Genomic DNA, 9,386 nt, shown 5'->3' with positions numbered 1-9,386 from the left:
GCATTCAAAGAAATTAAAAAAAATTAAAAAGCATACAGAAGTTCAACTGAACCGTGTGATGATCACCACCAACACATCATCTTGGGGTTAGCTTTGACTGGAAGATTAGAAAAAGTTTTATGATACGTGGCACACCGGACAACAAACTTCAACTTCTACCCAGGCTCAGAAACCAGCTTTCTTGGTCATGGCTCACAACTGAACCAAGTGATTAAAAAAATAAATTAAAGGCAATATTGACTCGAATATTAGAATGGGAAATTGCAATACAACGTTACCAAATTGGTTGCCAATACATGCAAAGGCTCTATATAATGCTTTTTTTTTTGTTAGCTTGTTAGTACACCCCACTGTCAGTTCACACTTCACTGTTAGCCACCCCCACTAGGGATCGATACCATGACCTCAGTGTTGAAATGAGGTATCTTTCACTTAGTCTACCACTTGAGCTATGGATCAGGGTGTGGCTCTATATAATGCTTGATCGACAATGGTAGAGATGCCGCCCACCTTTCGATAATACAAGCTATTGATCTGGTGGGACTTTCATCATTGGTTATTCTACTTAAAAGTTAAAACAACAAGAAGGGAGTAGATTTAAACATGTGCAAGGCCAGCGCAGCACCTGAACATTGAACCAGCCAACCATAATTTGATTCAATTACACAAACCAAAAGTTGATCTACACAAGAAAAAAAAAATGGAAATAGGCATATGAAAGAAAGACGTGCATAGAAAATTTCATTGGACCTATTCATTAAAATGGAATTATAGGAGATACACAATATGTATAATATACTCGGTTTTCAATTTTGTACAAGTGACCCATGGTTCAGCAGTCCCATACCATTTGTCCACCAGTACCGAACTTCAATGGACCATTTCCTGAAAATGTTCTGGATTGGAAGACCTGAATTCAGTAAGGAAAATTTAAAGGTCATTTTCCTCTATACTCCACAGCTTTCAGTGTGCTTGTAGACATCATTTGACCTGAATCAAATGGCATAAAAAAATATGACATGCTATCTGCTACTGACTACCAGTTTTCCTGTAATCTACCCCGAAAATGACACTGCGCCTCTTGATATAAGATGGTTAAGTGAGTTCTGTTGCGAAAGTGGACAGAAAGGTGCTGGTCAATCATAATGTACAATGAAAGATAGCAAATGTACAATAAAAGGATCAAAGATTCATGGAGGCCAAGTGCAAAAAGAAGCTAGCAAATGTATAAATTGAAGAGATTCATGGAGCCCACTGAAATCACAAGTTTCAAAGAACTGTCTTTAGAACAAGAAGCTTGCTCATAATTATGATAAGCATTGGGCGCATGAAGTCCAAATTCCCACTAGTCACAACCACAAGAGATATACATTTAGATCAATCTGACAAAATAAAAAATAAAAAAAAATCAAAATAAGTTCAATAGTTGGAAAGGTGATACCTTTGACGGATCTAGAGTTAGCATTTTGTCCAGTAACTCCAAAGTAGGGGTGTCGACACTATTAGAAAAGTGATACCTTTGACGGATCTAGGGGTGTCCGGTAAGTCCAAAGGCATAGCAATACCTGTGCCACAAAGAAGTAACCTCAATTTTAACTTCATTGATGTCATCACTGGGGCACTAGCGTGAAAGGCTAAAATCTGCAAGCTTTAAACATCCCTCATTATTGATGAGAATGTTGTGTGCTGCACAAATACACGTAGAATAGAGATTGAAGCTGCAAAAATAAAATCCTGACCAAGAAAAAGATCCAACTAAGTATTTGATGACAAACCTTTGATGTCACAATGAAGCACTTGATTAGCATGGCAATAACAGAGCCGATCCAATAGTTGTTTCAAATAGCACTGACAAGGAAAATTGGTAAATACCTAATTTCCAAGGGTCAGTTTAATGAAGGGAATGGACTTTTTTTAGGCCATTAAAATAATGAAAACACCCTTGAATCCCATCACAATCTCATAGGTCAAAATTGGATGCCATGTTGAGAAACACACCTGGATTTCCTTGATCGTCCTTGTCAATTTCTCTATGAAAATCTGAAGAACAATTTGTTAGTCTCGATAACATGTATGTAGGATCAGAGCCACTAGTTAAGCAAAGAAGAAAAGGAAAATGTGAAAATTCAAATGGAACCTGAAGAAGTTGCAATCTCCTTCAAAGGAATCACGTTTTTATGATCAAGTCTTCTTAAACTTGTAATTTCATCTATTACATCGTTTACTTCCTGCAAAACACAAAACAAAAAAGGGCCACCATATTCATAAGCATGAATATAGCACTAAAACGACTTTCCCGGTCATAAGGTACGATTAATAGATTATAGACTACAGTAAACAATAGAAGAAAAACACCATACCTCCTTTGATTAAAAAAAAAAAAAAAAAACTTATTAATATCTCTTTTGCAGCAACAATTTCCCTTGTTTGTATATCTTTCAACTAATATATGGTACTGCAATTTTGGAAACAGAAGAAGAAAATATCATCTACGAGACATCCATTCAACAACCATACATGAATAGCAACTATAAACTGCAGTTTGTTTCAAAGGAAGCAAGTACTCAGAATAAACTTAAAAACAATATCAGGTGTGCATCTGGCATGAGGATTTGGTTGTGAGAGTTGCAAGTTATTACCACAATAGAGTTGAAGTAGAGCATTGTGTTTATGTCTAGGCATGGGTTGAATGTCATTCACCACAGCAGGTGCCATTTTCCAGAAAATAAAAATAAAAATAAAAATCAGTCCCATATGGTGGGCCTAGTTTCCAAACCGCATCAAGCTCACAGCACCATTTGAGTTACATCGAATGACATCAAAACGCCATTTAGCACTTCTAAAACCAAAGAAAGTAGATGCTTCTAAAACCCAAAGTCCTATGTCACCTAGAAATCTTCAAAGAAACATTTTAAGAGTTCAGATTCTCGAGCAAAAGAAAGTAGAAGCTTCTAAAACCCAAAGTCCTCTTTCAAGATTGATACGCTTTTCAATATCTACCAACCAAAGTTGCAAAAAACACATCCTATAAGCAAAAAGCACATCAACAAGATGGATAGTTTCTTATTCATGAAAAATGTATTTACTTGAACTACTTGGACTCCTAACCACAGTTGCCAGGTTTGAATGGGTTCTTCTCTGTCAATGGCAAGAGAGTTGCCCTTTCCTAATTAACTGGCTACTTGCTGGCAATATTGATTACTCTAATCAACTCCCACAAGGTTACCTTAATAAGAGTTACCTCATTTGTTCCGGATCACGTCCGACCAAGATGGCACTGTGGAAAATTTCTTCTAGTGTTGCAGCCAAATATTAGCATGGACTCCAATCTTCAGGTGCCACCTCAAAGATGACAAGATAAATCAGCTTTTCTGATACTGAAGTGCCTCGAACTACATGCCATAATCAGGCACTGACAGCATAGCTTGGACTCCCGAGCAGGCTGGTCAATTTTCAGTTAGTTCATACAAGAAAGTGATGAGTAATCAAGGGACTAGTGATGAGCAATGGGTCAGGTTAGTATGGGACAGTTCTGCTCCAATGAAAGTGATAGCCTTTCTGCTGGTTAGTCTGTTGTAATAAGGTGCTCACAGTAGATCCCTGGAACACAGAGACTGGCATATGATTAATCACTGCATCATGTGTGAAGCTGACTAGGAGAATGTTGATCTTTGTGTGAGGATGAAAGTGTGAATTCGCAGCACAAATGTAAATGCTAGTGTGAAACAGATAACATACTGGGGCTGTTCACCAAGCGCGGACCACCATGAACAAGCCCTGCTTCAAATTCACACCAGTCCACCCATTAAGTGTGTAGCCGATGTGTCTAGACCTTCCAATGCACTTCCCTCACTCTTGCTACCCTTAATTTCACCCTCTTTTTTTCTTGTCTTTTGAGAAGACAACAAAATGTTAACAAGGCTAAGAAAAGGGAATAGAATTCTCAATACAAACAGAGGAGCAACACATGCTAACCTTGGCCAACTCACAAGGGCTAGCAATGGACCAGGCTAGGGCTGGGTAAAATCAAAATTATGAAGTATAGTGTTCAGTCCTCTATAGCATATAGCCTAAGCAACATCATGTGTGGTGTAAGCAGTGTTCGAAGTATCGGTATCGCTACAAGTTTCGCTTGTCAAGGATATGGAAAAAATATCGATATCCCTGATAACCAGAAATGCGGGGAAACTTAGGAAAAACAGTGAAATTTTCAGCGAAACTTCAGGAGATGTTAAAATGTACATATTTGCATATTTAGAAATAATAAAAATAAATAAATAAATACAAAAAGAATGCAAACATACCAAGTTTCCATTAAATTGGGCCTCAAAAACATGTGCTGTTGTAAGAAATCAGTCCAACCATCCCATCCAGCCTATTAAACCATTCAAACATCCATTGATATTGCAAAATATCAACAATAGATAATATTTCACCCAAAAATCATCAACAATTGGAAAGGAAACGAAAGATTGTGGTCTCAATATCACGCGTGTTGAGATATTAATAATATCAAGATGTTATTAATACTATCAATGGCAAATTGAACACTACAAACAACCTGTGCCCATGAAAAAAAAATTAAAATAAATTTTTTCTAATAAACGATATTCTGATGATATCAATAAGTTGGCGATATTATTGAAATATCGTCAATACACTTATGATACAAGCATTACCTAGAATTTACATACTTGAAAATATTGGCAATACATTGGCGATATTGATGCATTGGCAATACAAGCAACACCTAGAATTTACATAGTTGAAAATATTGGCGATACATTGGCGATATTGATGCATTGGCAATACAAGCAACACCTAGAATTTACATAGTTGAAAATATTGACGATTACATTAGCGATATTGATATGTTGGCTATACTTAGCAATACATTGCTAATACCTAGAATTTATGATACTACCAGCATTATCGGTATTGTTACCAGTATTATCGGTATCGCTCAGCTGGAGATAAAGATAATATCGGAGATAATTCGAACACTGGTTGTAAGCCACACGATACTTCTATCTTTTAATTAAAATAATAGGACAAAATATAATAATAGTAAAAAATAAGTACAAAAAAACTGTAAAAAGCCTTCATTGTGATGATAAGATGCCTAAAAAAATAAGGCATATCCAACCATCAGGTGGACCAAATCATAGAAATCAATGTACAGCCACCCAAAAAGCCTTCACTATAGTGTGGTTTGCCAACATGATGGTTGGATCCACCTTGTTAGACCTAGCAATGGGCCACACCATAGAAAATAATGGCTAATTGTGAGCTACCTAAGAAAATCAAACCTATCCAACCATCACATGGCCCACACCATAGAAAACAATGCACAAGCACCCAAACACCTCTATTGAAGCATGGTGGCCCACGTCATAGTTGAATGGGTTGTATGCCTGCTGCCACCCCCCTTGTACATTGTGGAAAACAATGGACAACTGTGAGCCACCCAAGAAAATCAAGCCTATCCAACCATCTCTCTTTTAAGATTTTACAAACACCAGTATACAAGTGTCGGAAAGAAACTTCATTTTTCATGACATGCTCTCTTTAGTCTTTTTCTTCCTGTGTCAATAAAACAAATCCATGATATAGAAACTCAATTACAATAAGCTACCCGCCGACAACTTCATAAAACCATGATCCCTATATCTTGGAATGCCAGCACAGAAAGCCCGTTGTAGAACATCAATCCAATATGCAAATATGGACTCTTTTAGCTGAGCCCACTTGAGGATTTATCGATTTTTCCAAAAGGAATCATAAGGTTCATGCCCAACTATGCAAGTTTGATGGATCTAACTGTGACAGGACCCCAAACTCACATAGATTTTAAAGTTGCTACCCTCAAACCTTAGACACTTCTTCAGTTGAATGTTGACCATTACATATTTTTATGCCACTAATTAGAACATTAAGATTATCCTAGTGAGATTTTTTTATACTACTCTTTCCAGAATGAGACTGAACAAACCAGTCCAAATCATGGAAGCTTGGGCCCAAGCTCAAAACTTAGCACATTTAGCATTTCCTCGAATCCAGTATAATGCAATGTGCAAACCCAAGGTTCCTCGCTTCAGCCCAAATTGCATGGATGGGGCTTGAAATTCCCATTCGTGGCTCACAGCCAGATGGAAAATGGGATAAAACAAAATTAATTTCACATACAGCCGAAATAAATTAAAATATTATTTCAAGCTATTGATTTTATTGCAATGTCCTGATCTTTTAAGAAAAAACATATATGTTAGAATCACAGTAGATTCCACGATCTACTACAAGCATCAAATCTAGTGCGTTTAACAGTTTTGAATGCATACTTTCCGTCTGTATGGATTGCTGGATGATGTGGTGTCTTTCGGCCTTCTGACTCTGCCACACCTATGCCTTCTTACATTCTCTAATGGGAAGATGAATGGGTGAATAATGGTGTGTAGATTGGGGTTCCGAAAATCCCACCCATCATAGGGTTCTCCCAATCCCACGACTCCTAAATCATTGGGAGAGAAGACTTCACCCAACGCAACTCACTTCACACACATGATAACCGTGTGCACTCAACAATAGCGTTGATCCCACTCTAATGATCATGCAAACGATCTAATCCAATCATTGCATTGCCTGATGGACATATGCTATTGCTATGTGTAGCCCATAATTCCAACAATATAAACATAAATAAAAAAGGTGAACTTAAAATATATATATATATATATATATATTTAAAAAAAAAAAAAAAAAAAAAAAAAAAAAAAAAAAAAAAGAAGTAGAAGAAAGAAAGAAAGAAAGAAAGAAATGAAGAGAGGATCTCGATCGACTACTAGTGCTGGATCCACGGCAACCTTTAACCTTTAAAGACTAGTGGCTTCCTCCTCCTGACCAGAAAATGAAAAGATTAATCAATCAATCACATAACAGTCATTTTATATTTAAAAAAATAAAAAAAACAGCAACAAAATAGCATTTGAAATCAATAGGTAGGAAGCCTAACACAATATCCTATACCAAAATCTAGAAAAAAGAACAAAAAAAATTGCTACAAGGAGTTGTGCATAAAGAGTTGGCCACATAGTTCAAAACCCAAAAACTCGACTCAACTCGATGTCCATTCAGGTCGAGTTGGCTCAAAGACTCAATTGAGTCTTTAAGCTACTCGATATTTAATAATTAAATTAAGATATTAGCAGTATTTAAAGAGAATTTTTATAACTAAATAAAATCAAAAAGCAATGGCACATAATATTATTTTCTACTACTTTTCAGGGGAAAAAAAAGAAAGAAAGAAAGAAAGAAATAGTAGTAGTTTTCAGAGTGGGGGAAGGCATTGGATCTATTAAAGGAGGTTTAATGTCAAGAGTTTGAATGAATTGGTTGTTTTGGCTGCTATTTTCTTATTTTGTTATTTGAACTATAGTGCTATTTGGGATACTATTGTTTTGACAATATTCTTCCATTCATTAAAACAAAACAAAACAAATAAAAAAATATTATTTATATATATATATATATATATATATATATATATATATATATAAAAACAAATTGTAGCAAAGATATATAACAGCTATAGTAACCTTCAAAACAAGAATGTGTTAAGGAAACAATGTGTTAGATCATTTGATAATCAATGACCTGTTTTTTTAGGACCATAAGAGGAAGCACATGATGGAGAGATTGGATGTATCATACACATTACGGTGGGCCCTACATATCATGAGTGTATATGATATATCAACTATTGTGTTCTACTAACCGTAAAAACTCTACAACTTAAGGATTTTACAGGCATCTAGACGACACATATGAGAAAAATAAAACAAAGAAAAAGAAAAGAAAGGAGGAGAGATGTACATTCACTCCCATTTCTTAATCTTTCCATCCACTAAGACACTGCAATTCCGAGGTGGGCCCAACATAACGCCCGGCCCCACATCATGCGTAGCTGGGAATCCAACTGTCACATTATCACAAGAAATCTTGAACTTCATCCAGCTGGAAAGAAACTCGATATACTTTGTCCGAGCAAGCAATTCAACTTGGAAATCGACGGCCCCACGTAATAGCCTTTCCCTGATCATGGACTCGGCCACATCCACATCCAAGCTCTTCGAGTGGGCCATGAGGCGGTCTTGGAGAGTCTTATGACACTGTGATTTCACAGAGAAGGAAGGGATGGAGACCTGTGATAGGAGGTAGGACCCATAGTATATGGATGACTGGACACGGTCAAAGTACATATCTTCGTCCGTCTCATAGTTCTCAATGTAGATCGAGATATTCCAGGCGGCGGTCAATTGCGACGAGGAGAGGTTGAAGGGATCGACGGTGGCTGAGGTGATGGTGTATGAAGACATTTCATTGATCGACGGGGAAAAGAACAAGATAATTCCTGAAACGATTAAGAGTGCTAAGAATCCGAAGACTGCGATTTGGTAGCGGGTAGGGTGAGAGTAGAGGGTAAGGGATTCGTAGGTGGTTAGAGTGGGGTGACGAGGACGAAGGCTAGAATTTCTGGTGCGGCTGAGGAGGGGAAGCATTGTGGTATAACCTACTTAGAAGAGAGACGTGACAATATAACTTGTGGAGACTGCAATCCCTTGTTTTTGTTTTTATAAGGATACGATGCGGCCCCGACCTCAACGGACGCGGATTTCGGAAGTTCCTCCGCTGGGATGCTTAGGTGACTCGGGTAACCGTTATGTTTGTGAGAAATCCAATCCGTCCATCCATTTTTTCAGATCATTTTAGCATACGTTACTATAAAATTCAACTGAATCCAAAACTCAAAACATCACGGTGGACCCCACGTAACCATCATCTCAGTAAGCAATCCGATTTCCGCGACAGTCCCAAGGAAGGCGAACTTTTCCGCGACAGTCCCAAGGAAGGCGAACTTAAGGGGAGGCGGTTGGAAGCGGATTGCGTGCTGAGTAAAGTCTGTGGGGTCCACCGTGATTTAAAAATTGTATCTACTCCGTCTATCCATTTTAACAGATAATTTGAGAGCTTAACCCAAAAAAATGAAATATAACTAAAGCTCAAATGGACCACACCATGGGAAATGGTGTGAATTGAAATTGTACCGTTGAAAATTTCTTAGTGACCATAGAAGTTTTTGATCAAGCTGATATTTGTGTTTTCCCTTCATCCATGTATTTATGATCTTATGAATGGGATGGATGACAAATAAACATCAGTGTGGACCCTAGCAACGTTTTTTCAACGGTGGAAGTCATTATTCCCACTGTTTCCTTTGGTGTGTTACACTTAAGCTTCCTTTGGTGTGTTACACTTAAGCTTTTAGACGAGGCAAATAGCAAATTAAGCCAGTACTTAAGATCAATGGTCTGATTTAGTTGGTGCTCAAT

General features: G+C 37.3%; 1 long non-coding RNA gene across 1 annotated transcript; it reads right to left on the bottom strand.

The window, feature by feature from the left end:
* Positions 1–728: 728 nt before the first annotated feature.
* On the bottom strand, positions 729–1,674 carry LOC131239422 (uncharacterized). The gene is made up of 2 exons (XR_009168221.1): positions 1,442–1,674; positions 729–1,106 (listed from the first exon to the last, which is right to left on the bottom strand). It is a non-coding gene; the product is annotated as an uncharacterized LOC131239422 (long non-coding RNA).
* Positions 1,675–9,386: the final 7,712 nt, after the last annotated feature.

Source organism: Magnolia sinica, chromosome 3 (genome assembly GCF_029962835.1).
Source record: "Magnolia sinica isolate HGM2019 chromosome 3, MsV1, whole genome shotgun sequence".
In the NCBI taxonomy this organism is placed as follows: domain Eukaryota; kingdom Viridiplantae; phylum Streptophyta; class Magnoliopsida; order Magnoliales; family Magnoliaceae; genus Magnolia; species Magnolia sinica.
This window is presented reverse-complemented; position numbering and strand designations above follow the sequence as displayed.